The sequence below is a fragment of the Pseudophryne corroboree genome, chromosome 9 (genome assembly GCF_028390025.1).
Source record: "Pseudophryne corroboree isolate aPseCor3 chromosome 9, aPseCor3.hap2, whole genome shotgun sequence".
In the NCBI taxonomy this organism is placed as follows: domain Eukaryota; kingdom Metazoa; phylum Chordata; class Amphibia; order Anura; family Myobatrachidae; genus Pseudophryne; species Pseudophryne corroboree.
The window spans coordinates 401,870,707-401,894,054 of record NC_086452.1 but is presented as its reverse complement, the minus strand read 5'-3'; the positions used below and the strand labels follow the sequence as shown (position 1 = coordinate 401,894,054).

At 43.1% G+C, this 23,348-nt stretch overlaps 1 protein-coding gene across 4 annotated transcripts in view; it reads left to right on the top strand.

Moving 5' to 3' along the window:
• CFAP20DC (CFAP20 domain containing) overlaps positions 1-23,348 on the top strand; it is an 852,126-nt gene that overhangs the window by 16,995 nt on the left and 811,783 nt on the right. The window lies entirely within an intron of this gene.

The window sequence follows — 23,348 nt, the reverse complement described above, 5'->3', positions numbered from 1 at the left end:
TCACCAGTCTGTGAAGATGGGGCATGGCTAATATGATGCAGTTCTTATAGAATTGGGTCAAATTGGTCCCGCCCCTTCCCAAAGGACCTGTGATTGGTAGCTTTGTGCTCTTCATCCGGCCCATTTCATTAGGAAGGTCGAGATGGTATGCAGGAGGGAAGCCAACTTCATCAGGAGTCTACGGAGGACCCCCCCCCCCCCCCCCCCCCCCTTCAACAACAAAAAATTAATAAATTAATCAGGAGCCTTCTGGACATTCTGGCAAGTAGGCAAGTATGCTCAAAGTGCAGCTATACAAGATGGGGTACTCAGCAGATTTAGGGGAACATTTACTAAGCAGTGATAAGAGCGGAGAAGTGAGCCAGTGGAGAAGTTGTCCATGGCAACCAATTAGCACTGAAGTAACATCTATAATTTGCATACTATAAAATGATAGAGCTGCTGATTGGTTGGTTCACTGGCTCACTTCTCTGCTCTTATCACTGCTTAGTAAATGTCCCCCTATGCTTTTGTCATGGGCAAAATTTCTAGCATCACAACCAGTGCAACTGGGGGAAGAATGGGGCAATTTAGTACCATACCATAACCCTGATATGTGTTATGTGTACAGAACTTCAATGCTTACCTCGGACAGCAATGACTGGGGGGGGGATGTATAAAACCCTGGAGACAGACAGTGTGTAGAGATAATGTACCAGCCAATTAGCTTCTGACATTTTGCAGGCTGTGTTTGAAAATTGACAGTTAGACAATGATTGGTTGGTACTTTAGGCCCTATTTAATAACGAGTGATATGCTTGTTATCACTTGTTACTGATCTTAAATGATGATCCAACCAATCAGCGTATAACTTACAGTGTACAGGCTGTGTTTCAAAAATGTCAGCCAGGAGCTTATTGGATGCAGCACCACTGAAGATAAGTAACGAGTGATAAAAAGCATATCACTCAATAAATGGGGGCATATACCGTATCTCTCTACTATAGCTGTCTCCAAGCTTTGATACATCTCCCCCCCCCCCCCCCCTGGTGGTTTGGAAGGGAGGGGAAGTGGTTAACAAGCACTAACCATGTCCCTGGGGATTTATACATGCTAAGATTTTGGCGTGTCCACGCCGCTCCCTATTCCTGGATCTGGGATATTGTGAGCTCTGCTTATTTTCAAAGTTTTGCTTAGAAAAGCCATAAACTTTTAAAGACCAATATACATTGATGCATGTGGTATATATGCTTTAGAATGGACCAACGTCCATTGTATACAGTAGTGTTCCTTTAATTTCTCACGTCTAACGTTGTCTTGAATAAATGTACAAGAGCTCATCACAGTAATTATAGTTTCAATCATCGTCAAGATTTGAAAATTAGGCCGAAGAGATATATTTGAATAGTAGCAATATTCGGAGGAACAGCTCAGGTGTCATCTAAGTAAGTGTCTTGGTCATTGTTTCTTATAGCCATTAATGTTCATAGAAAGAACACCGCTTTGAAAACCCAGACAATACTCATTGATCAGACTACATAATGTGTTCCATGTAATGATATCATTTCCACAGTGCATCCCTGCTCGAACAGAGGAATTTAACTTAAAAAGAGCAATTTGCTGATTAGTTAATCTTGAAAAAGGTCGTGAGCTGTTACCTTGATATATCAAGAGCTGCTTTTGTTGGCTTTGTCAGTCAGGGCACCAATTATTAAATCTAATGTGCAATTTTCTGCATAGTTTTGTGGTGGATTTGTATATGCCATTATGATTGCAAATAATAAAAGAGAAAAGCATTTGTGAGGATTTTTCATAGGTTAATCAGGGATTCGCCTGATGAAAATTAGATTTCTCATTTCTGTTTTTTTTTCTTCATATATTGTATTTTAGCTCTGCTTTTTTTGCAGTCTTCTTTGATTCTACTTACATAGTTTTGAACATTACAGTTTTTGGGAAAGTAGAGTTCAATTAAAGGGGTGGCAACTTGTGTCCCACCCCACCCCAAATTCCCTACCTTATACCTGTTACTTGCAGCCATGAGCCATTCCAGTCTCATTAGAGAACATGCAGGATAACTAATTGGCCCTACACACTGGGCGATATCACTCAAAGATTAATGAACGAGATACCGTTCATATCTTTGAGTGTGGAGGCACAAGCAATGAACAATGCGCGGCCCCGCGCTCATTCATCGCTGGTGCCCCGTCGGCCATGTAGGCCAATATGGACAATCTCGTCCATATTTGCCTGCACTTCTATGGAGCCGGGTGACAGGGGGAGTGAAGAAACTTCACTCCCCCCGTCACTGCACCCCCCTCCGCCGGGTCGCCCGTCGGCCGGATCCGCCGTCGGGCAGCTCGGCGGCGGATTGGTCAATGTGTAGGGCCCTTAAGTCTGTCCTATCCTTTTTGATCATGTTAAATTAATCGCTCTATTTATCTCTGCTAAATAGGACTGGGGGGGACCTAGAAATGAATATCCCCATAATTGTGTGTAGTAATTTATTTTTTTATTGCTCTACCATTATGTTATTACCATGACAACAAACTGATAGCTGCCATGATGACAGATTTCCAGAGAGTTAAGGGGGGTACTCACGGAGCGATCGCTGCTTAAAATCTAAGCAATCTGACTAGATTGCTTAGATTTTAAGCATTGATCTCTCCGTGTGTACCCTCACTGCGATAGCGGGTTGCTCACTTCACCCGCTGGGAATGGTTGGGGTTCGTGTATCGAGAAGCACAATTTTAGTTTTTTTATATAACTTCTCCCCCACTCCTACATGACATGTACTTCTGGGGGTTGACACAGTAACCTCATTCATTTAAAATAATTGCAGCTAGAGATGGCTTTAACAAAACCAGGTATAGAAGTTTTACAACAAGTCTGTCTCAGTATGAGATGAATAGGACTTCTTATGTAAAGGCATTAAAGCTGCTTATTTATTCCCTTGGAACTAGAGAATTTAGAGCGGTACAAGGCCCAAAGCGAGAGTGAGAGATTTGGTACGGTTTTTAAAAAAAAAATTTAAGTGGCAATCATTTACACAGCAAGATCAACCTGGTTTTGCAGTGTAACTGATTGCCACTTTAAAAAAAACTGAAAAACCTTACCAAATCTCTCACTTTCTGAAACTCTCACTCTATTACATTTGGCCCTTAGTGTCTGTGTTTTATTAAATGTTATACAGTCAATGCGACTTATGTGATTTTTAATAACGGTCACAAGAATATTCACTCGTCTGTATACAACACATCACTGCAGTATTATACAGTATTCTGGGCCAACAGAACAATGCCATTTTTGCAAAGACTAGCAAGACTGTTAGTGGTGGATTTCCTATTAGGCACCTGAGCTACACAGGTCCGGTCAGGACTGCTGTCAGAGAGAGAGAGGTGAAGCTGCTGCAGATAGTAAGGTGTGAGGGGGGAAGGAAAGCAGTGTGTTGTTGAAGAGGGGGAGGGCAGTAAGATATGGAAGGAACCAGAGAGAGCTACAGTATGAAAGGGGTAATGGAAAGGCTATGGGGAGATATGGAAGGAGATAACAGTAAGAGTCAATAATGTTGTGCCTAGGGGACGGCCTGACCCCTAAATCCGCCTCTGAAGGCCGTCAAGCCATTCTGTCTGCAGTTTTTTTCTATGGTGTTGTGAAGCATAAATATACGCTATAAGTATGTTTCTCTTGATGGACGCAGCAACAAGAAATGCTAGTGATGTACAGAGATTCACCAGAATGCATAAATGTTCGTCAGTGATGATGTTCATACTAATTTAAGACCATCAGTGGTCCAGTACTGCACTCTGCCATCCTACTACTGCCTACCTGATTCCAACAGGTGTGTGGATGCCCTCCCATGGGAACAACATAGCTGCTAGTATGACAAATGTGCAGATAAGTTAGGTTTAGATGGTACCTTACAGTTGAGATGGCAGCACCAGTGGATCTTCCATCTTCTTCTTCTCTGGCAATGACTCCACAAGTTTATCCTTTTAAGGGAGTAGCACAGTCTAGCCCCATATACACAGTAAAATTACTTAACACGACAACCTTGATGAAAACATAAGCTACTAAATTTTTTAAAGGGGCAATAAGATGGCATGGGTCCAGGGAATACAGTATGGAGAAAATAAGGATCAACATACAGATGTGTCCTCGTACATCTAGCTTCAATACATCATGCAGTGGAAGATATTAAAATATAGAAGCGCTTGTAATGTGTTAAAAAAATGCTCATACCTGTTTTTAACACATTACAAGCGCTTCTATATTTTAATATTGGTAGAATTTGGCTTACAGAAGCTGCTCAGAACAAACAAGCGCATTGTATAATAAATTTTTTTTAAATGCAGTGGAAGATGCCTGCCACGACTGAGCTGGCAAGTCCCATGCAGCTCGTCTGGCATCTTTTGTTTTTGCCAAAAATGCGTCTTAGTCACCACACAATGCAACTAGGATGAACCAGGAGGCTATGCTGATTAATTTGATATGTGGCACTTGTATATCTGTGTGCAACTGAGTTTGTATATGAAGCAAAATGGAATTTGTCATGGAAAAAAGCCACGACCACTGCATCATAGCGCTTCATATGCAGATTCATATTAGAGATGAGCGGATTCGGTTTTACTCGGTTCTCAAAACCGAATCTTATTGGCTATCCAAAACACGTGACATCCGTGAGCCAATAAGATTCGGTTTTGAGAACCGAGTAAAACCGAGTAAAACCGAATCCGCTCATCTCTAATTCATATACCAGTGTTGCATATCAAATTAATCAGCACAGTCTCATGGTGCATTTTAGGAGCATCGCATGTGATGCATGTAAGAAGCATTTTTGACAAAAAAGACACCTGGTACTAGAAGAGGCTCATGGGATCTGGCATGGCAAGTATGAAGACCGCCAGTAAATCATACTGCATCCGTAGACACATCTGTACAAATTAAAAGCAACCCAGCAAAACTGAAATACCGTACTGTACTACAAATGACAATAGTTAGTAATATGGTAATTAGCAGGCAACAGGCAATCATTTTCATTAGTAGCATAGTAACATAGTTTCTGAGGTTGAAAAAAGACAATTTGTCCATCAAGTTCAACCTATTTGTGGTCTCCTACGCTGTATTATTTTTAGGGCTAATTTTGTCTGTTGCTAATGTCGGCCCTTGTGTTTATTCCTCTTTTTATTTTTATTAACTATAGTGCGTGACTACGCACCATGGCCCTCATTCCGAGTCGTTCGCTCGGAAATAATCTTCGCATCGCAGCGTTTTTCTGCTTAGTACGCATGCGCAATGTTCGCACTGCGACTGCGCCAAGTAATTTTGCTATGAAGATAGTATTTTTACTCACGGCTTTTTCTTCGCTCCGGCGATCGTAGTGTGATTGACAGGAAATGGGTGTTACTGGGCGGAAACACGGCGTTTTATAGGCGTGTGGATAAAAACGCTACCGTTTCCGGAAAAAACGCGGGAGTGGCTGGAGAAACGGGGGAGTGTCTGTGCGAACGCTGGGTGTGTTTGTGACATCAAACCAGGAACGACAAGCACTGAACTGATCGCAGATGCCGAGTAAGTCTGAAGCTACTCTGAAACTGCTAAGTAGTTTGTAATCGCAATATAGCGAATACATCGTTCGCAATTTTAAGAAGCTAAGATTCACTCCCAGAAGGCGGCGGCTTAGCGTGTGTAACTCTGCTAAAATCGCCTTGCGAGCGAACAACTCGGAATGAGGGCCCATATTCCTGTATATCCTTATCCATTAGCTACCTATCTAGCCCATTCTTATTGGTGTGGACTAAGTCCGTCATTACTACTCTGTGTATTGTCCCCTTATATATTTGTAAATATTGATCATGTCTCCTCTTAGTCTCCTCTTTTCCAGTGTAAACATGCCTAGTCTTGCAAGCCTTTCCTCGTATTCCAGCGTCTCCATCCCCTTAATTAGTTTGGCCGCCCGCCTCATTTTGGCCCATTCTCAATCTCAAAGTACTGAACAAATACATTTGGGTACCTCGTTTTCACATGGAGACATTACATTCCATCATTTTGGCCATGGAGCCAGGGGATTATATGGTATCCCTGGATATACAGGATGCTTACCTACTTGTTCCTATAGCACTGTCCAATCAGTGCTATCTCAGTTTCGATATCCTGCAACAGCATTTCAGTTCTAGGCCCTACCTTTTGGGTTAGCCACAGCTCCCAGAGTATTTACCAAGATTATTGTGGTAATGGCAGCTTATCTCCGCCAGCAGGGGATAAGAATATTTCCATACCTCGACGATCTTTTAATCCTGGCACGGATGCAGGAATTGCTCTTATGTCATCTGCAACAGGCAATAACGTGCCTGCAGAACCACGGGTGGCTCATAAATTGGGCAAAATCGTCTCTGGTTCCGTCACAATGGATGACTCACTTGGGGGCTGTACTGGATTCAAGTCTTCAGAGAGTAATTTTACCTCTGAACAAGATATCCAAGGTTCAGTTAAGGATTCAGGACTTGTTACACAGTCAAAAGGTATCCATTCACGCAGCAATGTGCGTGATGGGTTTGATGGTGTCAACATTCGACATGGTGGAGTATGCACAATTCCGGCCTCTGCAGCATCTGAACCTTGCCAAATGGAATGGGTTGCATCAGATGATAAAAACACAGACTATGGTTCTTACAATAGAAGTAAGAAGGTCATTAGCCTGGTGGCTACAGACATCCCATCTGGACAAGGGGAGACCCTTTTGGATATCAGATTGGGAAATTCTGACGACAGATGCCAATCTCCAGGGCTGGGGAGCAGTGTCAGGAAGGTTGTGTTTTCAGGGGCAATGGACTAAGAAAGTAAGTTACCTGCCAATAAATATATTGGAACTTCGGGCCATATACATGGCACTGATTCAGGCAAAGGACATTCTTTGGGGACAAACAGTCCAGATCCGCTCAGACAATGTGGCGGCAGTAGCGTACCTCAACCATCAGGGAGGAACTCACAGCTGAAAAGCGATGAAGGAGGTAAGTCACATACTAAAGTGGGCAGAACTTTATCATCCAGCCTTGTCCGCAGTGTTCGTTCCAGGAGTCCTAGACTGGGAAGCGGACTTTCTCAGTCGACATGCCATTCAGGCAAGTGAATGGGATCTAAACCAGGAGGACTTCCAGAACCTAGTAGACAAGTAGGGGTTGCCAGAGATAGATCTCATGGTGTTTCCGACTGAACAACAAAGTGCTCGCATACGAGTCAAGAACAAAGGATCCCAGAGCGATCTTTGTGGATGCCCTGTCGGTGAGATGGGATTTTCAACTGGCTTATGTGTTTCCTCCAATCACCATATTACCCAGGGTGGTGAGAAAGATAAAGCAAGGAAAAGGTGCCGTGATACGAATAGCTCCGGCTTGGCCCAGAAGACATTGGTACACAGATCTGCAGAGGCTGTCGATGGATGTTCCACTTCTGCGCCCTCAACATCCAGATCTACTGATGCAGGGTCCTTGTTATCACAGACATCTGGATCAACTGTCTTTGACAGCGTGGCTCTAGAAACCTCTATCCTGAAGTCAAGAGGATTCTCACAAAAGGTAATTCAGACTATGCTAAGAGCAAGGAAACCTTCCTCAGCTCGCATTTATCACCGAATATGGCAAACCTATATTCATTGGTGCAGTGAACGGAAAATGGACCCTAAGACTTTCAGAGTTTCCAGGGTCTTAGCATTCCTTCAGGCAGGAATTGATAAAGGTTTGAAGGTGGCTTTCTTGAGAGTGCAAGTGTCGGCATTGACTGTATGGTTCCAAAACAAAATTTCCAATTTACAGGATGTACGTACTTTTTTCCAGGGAATGCTGCGCATTCAACCTCCTTTTGTTCCTCCTACGGTGCCTTGGGACTTAAGTATAGTCCTGAAAGCCCCTTCAAGTTGCCCCATTTGAACCACTTAATAAAGTAGATCTTAAATGGTTGACAGCTAAAGTTCTTTCTACTGGCTATGGCGTCAGCTAGAAGAGTATCAGATTTAGGGGCATTATCATGCCATTCCCCATTTCTGATTGTGTATCCAGATAAAGCATTTCTCAGAACTAGATCTGGGTATCTTCTGAAGGTGGTGTTTAATTCCACCTTAATAAAGAAATTGTAGTCCCGGCTTTCCAGGTACCGGGCCTTTCTGCGGGAGATGCATCGCTGGACATTGTCTGTGCACTAAGGATCTACATGGATCGTACCAGTGCCACCAGAATGACAGATTCTCTCTTCATTCTCTACGGATTTCACAAGAGAGGATGGCCTGCTGATAAGCAGACACTGGCAAGATGGCTTAGGACAACAATTTCAGAAGCATATTCTCAGGCTAATGTCTCTGCTCACTCTACTTGTAAGGTAGGTGCATCATGGGCAGCACAACATGGTGCTTCAGCAGAACAGATATGTAAAGCAGCCACATGGTTTTCCATTAACACATTCATTAGACATTATGCCTTGGATACCTTTCCCTCTGATGACACTGAATTCGGGCAAAGGATTCTCCGGTCCAATCAGGAGCATCCCCACCACTAAATTGCTTTGGGAAATCCCATTGTTATCCTGTGGATAACCTGTGGACCCTGCTGGAGAAATATACGTTATGGTAAGAACTTACCATTGATAACGGTATTTCTCCTAAGTCCACAGTGATCCCATCCTGACACACCTGATTTGAGGATCCTTTTACTCACTAACCTCTTCCTTCTTGTACGGTAGGGTGTGCATGTGTGTTCTTATTGCCTGATTAGAGCTATCTATGATGCTCCTGCCTTGAGCTTTGGAATACAACTGATTTGCCTGGGCAAGGGGGCGTGGATATATGAACGGGCCCGTTGTATGCTGGTAGGCTGGAAAAGCTTTGACCGATTGGTGCAAATCCGCTGTCGCTTCATCATATCCCATTGTTATCCTGTGGATCCTGTGAACTTAGGAGAAATACCGTTATCAACGGTAAGTTCTTACCATAACGTATATTTATAGAATATGTTAATACCCTTACCGACTGCTATTTCTCTCCCCCCTTCTCCACCCCCATTTCGTTCACTACCTCCATCCTCACTATTCCCACTGCATGACCCGTAGTTTCTAGCTAAACCCTCCCCCGAGGCACCTAGTTTAAAAACTCTTCCAACCTTCTAACCATCCTTCCCCCAAGCAATGCTGCCCCCTCCTCAGTCACTTATACAGTAATGTAGTTAAGCTTATACTTACAGTATCTATCCTTGTGTGCCCCCTGATCTTTTTCGCAGCAGCAGTCCCCGGCTCTCTGCAGCATGCTCCTCAAGTAGTAGCAGCAGCAACGGCGGCAGTCTCTGGCCCCCTCCGTCATGCTCCTCTGATTTCTGCAGCAGCAATCTCCAGACCCCTTGTGCAGCTCCTACTGGCAGCAGCAGTAGGCTCCAATCCCTCAGGCAGGCTGTGGGAGCAGCAATTTGCAGCTCGGCCGCAGCAGCGTCACCGGGCAGCCCCTAGTACACACTCACACAAAAATGCAGCTCCTCACACACACACACACACACACACACACACACACACACACAATATCTCAGCCCCTCACACACTCACCCAAAAAACACAGCCCCTCACACACTCATACATTCAAAAAACACAGCCCCTCACACACTCACACAATATCTCAGCCCCTCTCATACACTCAAAAACGCAGCTCCTCACACACACAAAATGCAGCCCTTCACACACTCTCAAGGTTGCAGCCCCTCACACAACTTTAACAAAGAGCAGCAGCGGCATCTCTTGCTGCATGCTCTGCTCAGCACCGTTCCCCCTCTCCAGCACCCGCTCTGTCCCCTCTCCGGCACCCGCTCCGACCAGCACAGGCAGAGGCACCAGCTCCCGCTCCCCCCTCACCTGCACCAATCTCACACACGTGCACCCATTAACCACTTCCGGTTCTGGGTCATGGCTCCCGCATCACTCCTCCGCATCACTCCTACTCAATCCACGTCACTCCTCCAAGTACACGTCCACATAGTTAATAGACTTCCTTATTCTAACTGCTGCAGCAACTCTTTGGCTATAACTCTGGATAATATGGTTTCTCAAATTACTTCAGTACACTATACTAAACACACATACCCTTCCCAATAACACATATATAATGGAATAACAACACAAACTAGTAGACTAGTAAAATCTCAAATCAATAACTCATTTACTTTGTTGTTCTTTTGTTGAAGTACTGTCTTGCTAGATGGTCACTGTCCTATTGCATGCATGTACTTGTAATCCACAATGGGTAAAAATAACATTAATGGCTACTAATGATAGTCTTTCTTGATTCCAGAGAATAATAGCTTTGACTTTCCAATGAAAAAGCACAATAAATACAGTTCCACATTTGTAGCACAAATATCTTTAGCACTCAATGCTATCTGTATCTCAGTCTCAAGTGTGCTTTTAGTCAGCTATTATATTATTATTATTAATATTATTATTAACCTTTCTCACCGAATGGCTTCCTCTGTATTTTTAACTTACTCAGTCCACTAGTTCAATGATAGATTAATCGGTACATATTATGTTGTCAGCGCTTATATTCTTATAAATCAGTGTGTTGCGGGAATATAAATTATTTAATGGCTGCTGCAGTGAATTCACAGTAAGGAAATCTTCCTTAATCCATTTAACTCAGACAGCCTCCAGATCTTTACTGCAGCACCAAGCACTGCCACTCCAGATCTATCATACACACTGCTGGCACTTCTGCTGCAGTCCCCAGCACTCACTCAGCAGGTATTAAGTGGCCCAGGTACTCGGCACCACCTCACCAGCATCATATGCCCAATCTCACCTCTCAGACCTGCAGAGCCTCACACTGGCATCTCTCTCTGTTTCTACTGTGCAGTTGTGACCAACAAATCCCTTTTCTCTTACCAGCATGTCACTTTCTGTGCTCTGCAGCACCACCTGGTGGCAGCCTCCTATATAGCAGTGTCCATTAGCTTCCATTAGAAACAGGGTATCACAAGTGGTAGTGGTAGACTTTATAGCAGCACTGGATCAGGGTGCCATTGGATTGGGATAATGCCAGTTTTGATAACACCAAATAAAGTGTGAATATATCTGTTTATTTTATTTTATTTTAATGAGCTAGAACCCTTCAAGCTTTTAGTTTTGTGTATAATTATCCATTAAATATTTATATTGTACACTCCATATTAATCTTTTTGTGTTTTACATTAAGTCAAATAGTACTTTTCCCATAGCAACACAATATGTGACAAACTGAGCTGCAGTCAGATTCTGTTTGGAGGCATCCTGTTTGATTAGGTGGTGTGTGAGACCAAGGATGATAAAATGTTCTGGAACACAGCTACTGTAAAACCATGCTCCCAAACAAAAAATACAGTTTAATAGTGTAAGAGGGGGAAAATAAATAAAGATTGCTCTAATCTGCTATAGACACTAATACGGGCCGGACAGATTTATGTGTACTTGCTACAAATCTCAAATTAGATTTCAGATTGATGGATGTGTCAATGGAGCAATCTCAGCCAGTCTATATCCAGAGGAACTATTAAAATATTTTGAAATCTGCTTCAAACCTTATATAAAGAAACAAAAATAAGCTCCATTCTCAGTGGCTTATTGAGGAACCAAGTATATTAAACTTGTTTTAGAGACACACGAATCGTAAACTTGGAAATACTGTAGAATAGTTGTCTATGCAGTATATGGCAATTTGTAAGCACTGAACTTCTCTGCGCGGGTGTATTGTCCACAGAGATCTGCAGGGACACAAAAGTGACAACACTTGGGGTAATTCTAAGTTGATCGCAGCAGGAAATCTTTTAGCAGTTGGGCAAAACCATGTGCACTGCAGGGGGGGTCAGATATAACATTTGCAGAGAGAGTTAGATTTGGGTGGGTTATTTTGTTTCTGTGCAGGGTAAATACTGGCTGCTTTATTTTTACAGTTCAATTTAGATTGCAGATTGAACACACCACACCCAAATCTATCTCTCTCTGCACATGTTATATCTGCCTCCCCTGCAGTGCACATGGGCCCTCATTCCGAGTTGTTCGCTCTGTAAAAATCTTCGCATCGCAGCGATTTTCCGCTTAATGCGCATGCGCAATGTCCGCACTGCGACTGCGCCAAGTAAATTTGCTATGCACTTAGGAATTTTACTCACAGCTTTTTCATCGTTCTGGCGATCGTAATGTGATTGACAGGAAATGGGTGTTACTGGGCGGAAACAGGCCGTTTTATGGGCGTGTGGGGAAAAACGCTACCGTTTCCGGAAAAAACGCAGGAGTGGCCGGAGAAACGGAGGAGTGTCTGGGCGAACGCTGGGTGTGTTTGTGACGTCAAACCAGGAACGACAAGCACTGAAATGATCGCAGATGCCGAGTAAGTCTGAAGCTACTCAGAAACTGCTACGAGGTGTGTAATCGCAATATTGCGAATACATCGTTCGCAATTTTAAGATGCTAAGATTCACTCCCAGTAGGCGGCGGCTTAGCATGAGCAAATCTGCTAAAATCCGCTTGCGAGCGAACAACTCGGAATGAGGGCCATGGTTTTGCCCAATTGCTAACAAACTTGTTGCTGCGATCAACTCAGAATTACCCCCACTGTCTTCTTCCTGCAGAAAAAAAGGTTCCTTGGTTGATCAATATACTGTAACTGAGTAGGATGTGTTATAATAATACATGTAACCTTTGGATAGCATACATGCTGGTACCTAGTAAGTTTGCACATGTTATCAAGCATGCCTGCAATGCTAAAAGTTACAAGTTTCATTGGCTTCTCCCAGTTCTCTGGACACTAAATAGATGGATTGTTGCCAAAAACTGGCAGATACCGGGGATAGGTCTGGGTGAAACACATTTATGTGATATATGTTAATGTTTAATAATATTTTGCAAGGTAAAGATTACCTATCAAAATCATACTTCTGTCCGTTCCTTAATGTATGGGTGTAACTATAGTAGGTGCAAGGGGTGCCACTGCTATGGCGTCCAGAGGCTAATGAGGTTGAACCCAAGTTATAAAGGGGCAGATTTATTAAGCCTGGTGAAGTGATAAAGTGGAAGGTGATAATGCACCAGCCAATGAGCTCCTAACTTCCATGTTACAGACTGGGGGCAGATGTATTAACCTGGAGAAGGCATAAGGAAGTGATAAACCAGTGATAAGTGCAAGGTGATAAATGCACAAGCCAATCAGCTCCAATATGTAAATTAACAGTTAGGAGCTGATTGGCTGGTGCGTTTATCACCTTGTACTTATCACTGGTTTATCACTTCCTTATGCCTTCTCCAAGTTAATACATCTGCCCCTGTGTTTGAAAAATGACAGTTAGGATCTGATTGGCTGCTGCATTATCACCTTCCACTTTATAACTTCACCAGGCTTAATAAATCTGCCCCAAAGTTACATACCAATTTCCCAGATTTGCCTGCTAAGCAGTTTAGTCTGATCCACTGCCAAGCCTGTATTGTGTGTAGTGTATGTTATTACGGTAAGGGGGTGCTGTACTGAGGAAACATTTTTAACTGGAGGCTACTGTAATGTGGCATAATCTGATCTGCGCATTGTAATGTGTAGGGTACTATAATGCTACATAATAAGAACTCTGGCACTTTAATGTGGCAAAATATGAAATGGAGGCACTATAGTATGGCATAATATGAACTGGGGCACAGTAATGTGGCATAATTTACCCTGGAGGGCACTGTACTGTGGCATAGTATGAACAAGAGGCACTATAATGTGGCATAATATGAACTAGGGACACTGTACAGGTATGTCAGAATGTGAATAGGGGATAATGTGGCATAATGTGTACTGGCAGCCCTACAATGTAACATTATGTATACTAGGAAACAATCATGGTTAAAAAATTAAACTAGGGGATTACTATAGTTCAGTAAATGAACTAGGCCACTATTATGGGGCATAAAATGAATAACTGTTATGGAGAGAAGTGTCACTCAAGAAACACTGGGACATGGTCCCCTTCAATATGTTGCTATGGGGCCCACAAAGTTCTGGTTATGCTCCTGCCTTAATTAATTATATATTAAGGTCTGGGTCTCCCTACTGTAAGTCATTGCAGACTTTCCACAATCTGAAATTCCAGACAGGATACTGTAATTCTGCTTGCATAAACTGGACTGGAATGCCTGCATCAGAACTGTACATTTCACATGATAACTGGGATCCGGAAGAAGACGCTGCAGCCTGCCAGCACCAAGGCCCTCATTCCGAGTTGTTCGCTCGCAAGCGGATTTTAGCAGATTTGCTCACGCTAAGCCGCCGCCTACTGGGAGTGAATCTTAGCATCTTAAAATTGTGAACGATATATTCGCAATATTGCGATTACACACCTCGTAGCAGTTTCTGAGTAGCTTCAGACTTACTCGGCATCTGCGATCAGTTCAGTGCTTGTCGTTCCTGGTTTGACGTCACAAACACACCCAGCGTTCGCCCAGACACTCCTCCGTTTCTCCGGCCACTCCTGCGTTTTTTCCGGAAACGGTAGCGTTTTTTCACACACGCCCATAAAACGGCCTGTTTCCGCCCAGTAACACCCATTTCCTGTCAATCACATTACGATCGCCAGAACGATGAAAAAGCCGTGAGTAAAATTCCTAACTGCATAGCAAATTTACTTGGCGCAGTCGCAGTGCGAACATTGCGCATGCGCATTAAGCGGAAAATCGCTGCGATGCGAAGATTTTTACCGAGCGAACAACTCGGAATGAGGGCCCAAATACGGGTGGATGAGCTAGGATGAGTGTTATGCCAACATTCTACCATGTGGACACTCAAGTCATCCATGTAGACATTATGAATGGCCACTGTTGACATGCTGCATGTTGATCATTTGACCATCATCATCAACTGTCGATCTGATGCACAATGATATGATAAATGTCGACCTAACACACCACACCATCTAACAGCGGTAATGCAGATGCTGCAGGCTAAAGCAGAACTGATTGAACAAATGGGCGCTGTGTCTCTTTTGTTGGATTAATAAATCACATGATCATACCACCCGTCATTAGGCTTGTTGGGTGAAAGCAGGTTCATTGTGCTTAAAAGTTGAATCTCAATCTGGGCAAAATGTACTAATCCTTGGAGAATGATAAAATGGAGAGAAATAAAGTACCAGCCAATTAGCTCCTAACTGCCATGTTACAGACTGTGGGGCAGATGTATCAACCTGGATAAGGCATAAGGAAGTGATAAACCAATGATAAGTGCAAGGTGATAAACGCACCAGCCAATCAGATCCTAACTGTTAATTTGCATATTGGAGTTGATTGGCTGGTACGTGTATCACCTTGCACTAATCACTGGTTTATCACTTCCTTATGCATTCTCCAGGTTGATACATCTGCCCCTGTGTTTGAAAAATGTCAGAACTGATTGGTTGGTACTGTATCTCTCTCTATCTCTCTTCAAGGCTCAGTACATCTTCCCCTCCTGTCAGTGTCTTTCCTCTTGTGGTGCCTCTGCTGCACTGTACCTTTAGGATCATTTACTTTTATTCCCCCTTAACCTTCAGTCAGGTGCAGCTGGCCTGACAGGCGCCGCAAAGCTGTTCTCGCTCCCCTCTCCGCCCCAGGGGCCTGTCCCTCCTAGTACCTTCCTATCTCTTGGTGATGTTCGAAATCCCCCTAGTCAGTTTTCCCGCCGCCTTCGTGGAGTGCAGTAGTGACCCTCCTGGCCTCTCAGGCACACTGCGCCTAAACTCCTCCGGCTTTTAAACGTTCGTTTTTCCTATTTAATTGTTTATTTTGCTCATTTTATGAATGAAAATTACAAAGGTTGTGGATATTTTGCGGAAATATGTAGGTTTGTCCAGGGTGGCCTCTCAGGCACACTGCACCCAAACTTATACTCATGTTCCAGTTTTCTCTTTTTTGCTTCAGATTTTCTGCTGAAATGGCCAGTAAAACCTTCGATTTCTCTCTTTGTACGTCCCTAATGAAGGTCACTGATCATTTTAAGAGCGTTAGAATTGAGCTAGTTAGGTGCTAATGACGATTTTCTAACAGGCGCCTGTCAGGCGCACTGCGCCTGAACCCGGGAGTCCCAGAGGTGTGCCTGACAGAGGGTTAACTCCACTTGTAGAACACAGCTGGTGGATTCTGCTAGTTAATCTTTTACATGTAGAACAGTCAATACCATCTTGTCAGTATTATAGCAAAGATGTCATATTAAAAAAAAAAATTTGAAGCAGGGTTAAGAGCTTCAGTTGTTGTCCACTGCATAGCACTCATGGGCCTTCACTTATTCTCCACCTTCACCCTGGTCTCTTGTCTTCATGTATCTGTTGTCTGATTTCGGCAGATACAATATTGCACAATCTCAATCAGCATGTGCTTAACTTTATTCACTAAATCCCTAATTCAACAGTACTTAATGCCTGCAGATTTGTAATATTGCCTTATTCCAAGCATTGCATATATGTTTATATCCAACCATGTGGCATAAGGCTTACGGAAATTGCATTAAATTACATGTGCTGTCATAGCCCGATTTTGGTGTAAAATAATAAAGGATTTTAAATGATGAAACAATTGTCTTTGTATAAATTACAGACAATGTGCTAATTAAACAGGGTGCAATTTTCAGCTCCTCACCCATCTCGTTCATACAAACCCAGCGCCAGTCACAGATTTCCTGTTAATGAAAATTCTTCCATCCAAATTTAAATATTTTTAATACTATGGTAAGTGATAAAACGCTGAACTGCATTACGTACAGTATAAAACAGACTGTAGCCTGCACCTGTCCGTGCCTTTGCTGACTTTGTGCTGTGATAGCACAATGAAAGGTATTCCCAAATTATAATTGACAATTGTAACACAATACACCTCGACCAGGATGTCACAGGGTTTCTTAAATCATTGGACAGTTATCAGTTAAACCCCATGGTGGCTGCTGACTATGGGCTGCAGCTCAGACTATATAGTGTGTGGGGGGGGGGGCAGGTGAATACTAGTATATAATCTTAATAGAACCTTTTTTAAAGTATGTTATAAAATGTGTGCTAGCAGTCCCCGGGGATCAGTAGTGCCACCGTGTGTGTCACAAGCCACAACCTCACTGGCCAGGACATTGCTCTCAGCTTCTCCTCTCTCTTTAACCTATATATATTGTATATACTGTATAATTATATCATAGGAGCCCAAGCACTAGGGTTACCCCAATTATTTGAGCCCTAGGGTTACCCCAATTATTGGATTTTTCTTTATTCTATCATGAATTTCTAGCACATGCAGCAAAAATCCTTACACAATTACATGCTGGTAAACAGAGAACAGTAGCTTATTTCAGTGCCCAATTACATATTGTCAATGGTGGCGGATCGTGCCGGCGCCCGGCTGTTGCTAGGCAACGGGGACGGCGTGTCACATCCGCCGCTGACTCTGCTCCCGGCTGGTTGCCATATACGCCAGGCGACCACCCTGCCCTGCCCTGCACTGCACTGCAGTCCCGGCTGTTACTAAGCAGGCAGGACGCCACGCTCAGCGCGCCACTTAGCAGCTGGGGCAGGCCTGACTGGTGGTTCCACGACTGGTGGTGCCAGGACGGTGCAGCCTCGCCAGTGATAGCTTCCTGTGGAGCCTGTACCTGCCTCTGGAGTGTTCCTGCTTACAGCCAGTTTGTTCCAGCATCCTGTGTCCTGTTTTCCGGAGTCTGGTCCTGGGGATCTATTCCTGCCTTCCAGTCAAGTGATCCTGAATCTTGAGCCTTGCGGTCCTGGTTGCTTTCTACGTGCACCTTTCCCGGTGTCATGAGTAGCGGCTCCGCCGCACCTTACGGCTGAAGCCGTATCCTCCATATTCTTTTGTCATTGTGTTTTCTGCGGAGGTTTCGCTATTGTTGTCCTTGCTGCACTTCAACAGGTTCGTATTAGCACTTAGGCAGTGTTACTTTGGTTACCATTTTTCTTGGCGGCCGCGCAGCACATAAAGTAGTCATTTATTTTCTGTATTCTTCTCCCTTATTGTTGTGTCTGTCTTAGTTAGTTTTCCCCTTGTTCTCTCTCTGTCTCGGTTAACGCCTTGTCACCTACTAAGACCGGGGGGGCATCAGAGTTTGGACAGACCTAATTCGCCCGTTTAAACGCGGCTGCCATGGCCACAAGAAACCATAGTCCTGCAGGCGTTAATCGACCACTGGGGGAAGGACAACGGAGTCAGGGATTTTTGTTAGGGATAGCAACTTATCTCAGTTTTACCGCAGCTTCATGTTTCTGTACTTGGAACTCTTCTATTGCCACCCAATCTCTAGGGTTCCAAGTACGCTGAACATAACACATACATGTCTTAGAGCAATAGTAGCAGCTGCACTATTTGTAGACAAATCTGCAAACAATGCTTTGGACTGCAATCGTAATCTGGCTGTCCTACATGCAAAAGCAGCTCTACTAACTTGTTAGAAAACTTGACATGGCACTGCTGCACACCTAACAAAATGGAAACTATTATTATGCCTACTAACATTAACCTGGTCAAATGTAATATTTTTAATTTGGCTACTCTACCAGTTAATGAAACTTATGGGTTTCAGAGTGAGGATTAGGGAAAGGAAAGTGTCACCACCTTATAAATGATTAATGTATGTAGATGAACTATCCACTTCAAGGTTAAATTTGACAGGGGTACAACTCCAAAACTCCAAAACCCTGACTTAGCCTACTAGGTTGATTTTAGTTGTCATAGGCAGACAGAAACTGGGACAACACAATTATTCAATGCTATGGTAGATAACACAATTGTTTTTCCACCCCTCTTTTACCACCACACTCAGTACACATAGCAGTACTATAGCGGTAGTACATAGTATGTAGTACATAATGGTACAAACAAAATCATGCCTATTAACTGAAGGAAAAAATGTAAATATACATAGACAGCATATACGCCTTTGGAGTGGTGCATAACTTTGGTGAATTAAAAAGCAAACAGACTTTTTGACAGCAACCCAATTGCATATACAAAAGCAGTATAGGAGTTGCTTGAAGCTATACAATTACCATAACAGATTGCAGTAATTAAATGCTAAGCCAATATGACTGGACATGAGATTGCTATTGGAAATCACACAGCAGATACTGCTGCAAAGACAGCAGCACAAAGAGAAAATGTAAATAAAAATGTTTGCATGTTTACTAATTAAATATATATATATAAAAAAACAATCATTAATCGAAATGCAAATAGCTTGTGATTTCCAAGAGAAGAATAAGTGAGAAAATCACATTGAAAACAAGAAAAGTAAGGATTATGTCCAAGCTCTGCAGGTAAGCCTTTTGCCCCAAAAGCACTCTTGCCAGCATTGGCATAGATGTACCACAGACATACCCATGCAGGTAAGATGGCCATGATTAGTGTGCATCTGCTTGCAGAAAAATGCAGAGCAGCCAGTTAAAACTATAATTTCTTATATAGTATATCCCCTAAAATAAGGTAATTTCCCAATCATACAGATTGATTTCATATAGCTTCCATAGTTTAGTTTGCTTCAGTATGTTTATTGTATGTGTAGACTTGTTTTCAGGATGGGTCAATGTGGCTAGTGCAACATCATCAATTACTGCTATGAAACTCACTCAGGCATTTGTGGGTATGGTATACCTTATGTAATATCATCTGATTATGGGGTCTATTTACTAAGCCTTGGACAGAAATAAAGTGGATGGAGATAAAGTACAAGCCAACCAGCTCCTAACTGTCATTTTTCAAACACAGCCTATAGCATTGCAGTTAGGAGCTGAATGGCTGGTACTTTATTTCTATCCATTTTATCTGCATCCAAGGATTAGTAAACAGACCTATGTGGCACACATTTTATTGGACTAGTGTTAAAAAAGATGTATCAATTTATTGGAATAAACATCAGCTGCATACAGCATATTATCTGCAATCCAGGGAAAAAGTCGAATGTTATAATGGGACAATTACGGAGAAACTCTAATTCAGGGGTGTCAAACTCAAATTCATCGGGGGCCGCATCAGCAGTTTGGTCCCCATCAAAGGGCCGGTTGTATCTGTAGGTCTATCCAAAATTTACCGCTCCACCTGCCTTATATGTGCCCAGCCATCTGCCCCCTTTTAAAGTGCCCAGCCATGTGCCCCCTTTTATAGTGCCCAGCCATGTGCCCCCTTTTATAGTGCACAGGTCCCCATTTTACACATTGCGGCAGGCACAGGTCCCCATTTTACACATTGTGGCAGGCACAGGTCCCCATTTTACACATTGCGGCAGGCACAGGTCCCCATTTTACACATAGCGGCAGGTACAGGTCCCCATTTTACACATTGTGGCAGGCACAGGTCCCCATTTTACACATAGTGGCAGGTACAGGTCCCAATTTTACACATTGTGGCAGGTACAGGTCCCCATTTTACACATTGTGGCAGGCACAGGTCCCCATTTTACACATTGCGGCAGGCACAGGTCCCCATTTTACACATTGCGGCAGGCACAGGTCCCCATTTTACACATTGCGGCAGGCACAGGTCCCCATTTTACACATTGTGGCAGGTACAGGTCCCCATTTTACACATTGTGGCAGGCACAGGTCCCCATTTTACACATTGCGGCAGGTACAGGTCCCCATTTTACACATTGTGGCAGGCACAGGTCCCCATTTTACACATTGTGGCAGGCACAGGTCCCCATTTTACACATTGTGGCAGGTGGTGGAGGGAGAGAGAGAGAGAGAAAGAGAGGAAGGGAGAGGGGCTGACTTACATTTGAAGCGGTTCTCGCCGCTCTTCAGCCGCCTCTCCCTCCTCGTCTGCGCGGCTCCCTTCTCCCTCCTCTGACGGGGTTTCGTTGAATGACGCGTTTGCGCCGTGACGTCACGACGCAATCGCGTCATTCCGCGAAACCCCGCCCCCCCCCCGAGCTGGGCACTCGGGAGAAGGGGGTTTCATGGCGGCGGCACCGCGGGCCATCAGACGAGGTCTGGCGGGCCGGATTTGGCCCGCGGGCCTTGTCTTTGACACCCCTGCTCTAATTAGTTTGAACTGGCCAAAAGCTCTGCCATTAGTTCTTCATTCTATCAGAATAAATTTGAGTAGAGAATTCAATATTTCTCTCTATGAGATACTGTTTGGAAAGCTCCTCAATGTTGTTATTTCACCCGCATATGAACTCGTTAAGACAAATTACTTAACTGTAAATTATCTAATCTCACTAAGCAACCAGCTGAAGAAGATACACACTGCTGTGATTGGCACACAACCAATCCCTGTGGAAGGTGCTTGCCACCATCTACATCTTGGTGATGACATGATGGTCTAGAATTTATTTAGATCAGGCTTGCTGACAGACCAGTGTGAAAGACCTTTATTAGTTATTACTTACAGTTCCAACCGCTGATATATTAAAGGAGTAGATAACATGGATTCATGCTACACATTGTAAAAAATATAGTCTCTTAAAGCAGCTCAATTGGAGGATATTCTTCAAGTAACAGCTATTTCACTTCACCAGTAAAAGCATTAAGTGAGTGGTCCTTACTGGCACCTCTTGGGGCACATGCCAACAAGTGAGTGGTTCAGTCATAACAAAACAAAACATAGGCCACTTGTCAGTGCAGCTACTCTGAAGTGAAATAACCTATAAAGGGTAATGTGAAGATCATCATGAACAGAAATATGATGTGAGCCTGAAGACAGATTTGGAACTTTGGGGTTGCATTTTTGTATGGGGTATTCTGAATGCCATGACTTTTATTCTGATTGAAAGTTTGAATATTTCAATGACTGGATAATATGACCAATGACACATATGATACAGTACAAATAAGTTAAATGGTATACCAGGAAGAATATGTAAACTTAAAGACTTGCAAAAGGGATACCATCAACATGATTTGACAGGAAATTCAAAATGCATATTGGGATTGTAAAGACACTTATCCAAAGTAAACGTTGGTTTTGTACTCACCTATGAGTGTTGAGGCAGCATGGTATTCAATAGATAATGTGGGGTCTTTGGTTGTGAATAATACTTTGTTTCAACTACAAAATGATTATAATCTTGACATTGCAAAGATGCACCAGAAAACAATATGGCTTTATTTATGACATACAGTATATAGGACTAATTTATACAAAAGTAGCAGGCATGCCATTGCCTAAGGCATTATATTGCGTATGTGGAAATTTGGTCTATTAATGGATTCCCTTTGGGAGCCAGTGGACAATGTGTACTCTCCTATGTAATTCCCTTTGTTATTTAAAGTTACTGACAACTTAGTTCAAAATCCAAGAAACATTACTGTGGAACATGACCTGATCCCCACTGATCTGGCATTCCTAAAACAGCATATCAAGAGGGATATATCCTTTATTTCTCAGATTGTGAGCATACAGCTGGAGAACTTATTCCATTATCCATTACTTTTTAAGTAGAAAAAGTGATTTCAGAAATATTGACTCTAATGGATCAGATGGTAGGTGAATTGGTCATCTCTATTAATCAAGGAGAGAAAAAAGTTGGCCAAAAGTGACTTTACAGAACAGAAAGGCACTGTACCAAATGATAGCTGCTGAAGGTGGCACATGTGATGTAGTAGTTCAAGAATGTTGCACATATATAGATGATAATACAGATGTGTCCACTTTGTTGTTTCCCACAATGTGTTCACATTGTGGGTTATACAGCGTAGTGTAGCTTATGGTAGTGAAAATGTGTGTATGGTATCGGGAGCGTGCGTATGGTAGCATATGCGTGCTCCTGCAACCCATACAGCACACACAGCAAAAGCCGTGGATGGTAGCGGGTAGCATTGCTCCTGCAATGAATAAACTTTAGGAAGAGTCGGCAGCTGTTAATGTGGATGGGTAACGAGGAGCTATGCACCCACTACCCCTTGTAATGAGTCTAGCACTTAGGGAGAGTTTGTGGGAGTGTGTGTACTAGAGTAGTTAGCATTTATGATTTTTTTTTCATTTGAAGTCATAATCATGAGTTTGGGAAACCGCCATTAGGGGTGTATATTTAAATATTTGATTGACATATGTTTTAAGTCAATCAAAGATTTGTGTGAGACTCCTAGAGAACATACTGAGATCAATGGCCAGTGGAAACCTATGAGGCAATGAATTGGCAGTGCTAGGTGAGGCACGAGGGTCTGAGAACCGACAATGTGACATTCCTTTTACAACATTTAATAACTGATCTCTCTAAAAAGAATCCCCACCAAGCTTTCCTCTAATATATGAGAGATTGACAAAAACTTTTCTTGACTCTCAAAAATTTGAGGCCAAATATAGTAGACCTATGTTATGAAATCTGCCTTCAGCTATAGTTTTATTAATAAACGGGGGACGGGATGAGCCTCAAGACCGGC